Genomic DNA, 1552 nt, shown 5'->3' with positions numbered 1-1552 from the left:
CTTCACACACTTATCAAAACCAAAACAGCACATCTGCTCCGAATCACTCATCAATTGATGACAAGCTCTCTAAGATTGAAGCCTTACTTGAAGGAATATGCCAAGAGATTCAAGAAAATAAGGTGTTCAAAGAGGAGGTGCGAGCCAATATTAAGAACCAGGGAGAGACCATTAGGAAGCTGGAATTCCAGGTGGGGTATTTAGCTGAGAAGATTCCCAAACCTACTGATAGCTTCCCAAGTGACACGGAGAAAAACCCCAAGGGAGAAGCAAAGAAAGTAAGATGGGAAGATTGTAAAATGGTCACTACAAGTGATCAAGAGATTGAAGACAAGCAAGGTAAAATATGCAAACAACCTGAAGACAACTCAACAAAGGAGGAGGATAGAGAGCACAAAGAACCAGAAATCTCACAACAAGAGTTGCTGAAGCTCTATGCTCCCTTCCCTCAACTGCTCAATGGTGCTGTGGAAAAGAGAATATACTCAAGGTTCCTAGACTTGTTTGCATCTCTGCATGTAAACATACCATTCATCAAGGCAATTCAACAAATGCCTGCATTCATCAAGTATATGAAGGAACTTCTTCCCAGGAAAAGCTCACTCAAAGGAGGCCAGACTATAGTGATGAACAAGGAATGTAGTGCCCTTATTCAACCTGAGCTGCCTACGAAAAGAAGAGACCCAGGGAGTTTTCACATCCCTTGTGCCATAGGTGAAACTATGTTCGATAGAGCACTATGTGATTTGGGGGCCAGCATCAACTTACTGCCTTTATCCCTGGTGAAGAGGCTGCAGATTAATGAGATAATGCCCACAGATGTAATCATCAGACTGGCTGACAAAACTCAAAAGCAAGCAATAGGAGTGGTGGAAAATGTGTTGCTAAAGGTTGGGAAGTACTTTCTCCCAACAGACTTTGTCATTCTGGACTTGGAAGAGAGTCACACTCACCCAATCATATTGGGAAGACCATTCCTAGCTATGGCCAGAGCACTTATCGATGTAGAGAAAGGGGAGCTAATATTGAGAATCCATGATGAACGACTCAGCTTCAATGTCTTCAAACTCTCACAAGAAACAGATCAAGAGGACAAGGAACTAAGCTCAAACGATAAGGAAACACTGAAGGAGGAGACAAGCACTGAAGCACAGCCAGTTCATTCTGAAACCCCCTCAATTGATAAACAAGGAAAACAGCAATTGCCACAGCTCAAAGAAAAGTTGGAGGAACCCAAACCTCTAGAGGCAGGCAAATGTTTATGAATTTCAACCCAAACTTGACAAACATTTGGTGAAATCTTTATCATGCAGTATATAGTGAAGAACAAGTTTGGTGTTCAAAGCAAGCCAAGATGCATGCTAGTCTTGGGAGCTTTGAACAAAACATTTCATCACATTGCTTCAAACTAAGTTTGGTGTCACCCCATAGTGCCACCAAAATGCATATAAGGACCCACCAATAGTTAGTTAGTTAGTTGGAATTCATAAATGAACAATCAAATCCTTTCTTTCATTTTATTCTAGCCGTAGAGTTTCAATTTTTTTATGAT

The sequence above is a fragment of the Arachis ipaensis genome, chromosome B05 (assembly GCF_000816755.2).
Source record: "Arachis ipaensis cultivar K30076 chromosome B05, Araip1.1, whole genome shotgun sequence".
NCBI lineage: Eukaryota > Viridiplantae > Streptophyta > Magnoliopsida > Fabales > Fabaceae > Arachis > Arachis ipaensis.
The sequence above is the reverse complement of the archived record's forward strand: the minus strand, read 5'-3'. Positions refer to the sequence as shown.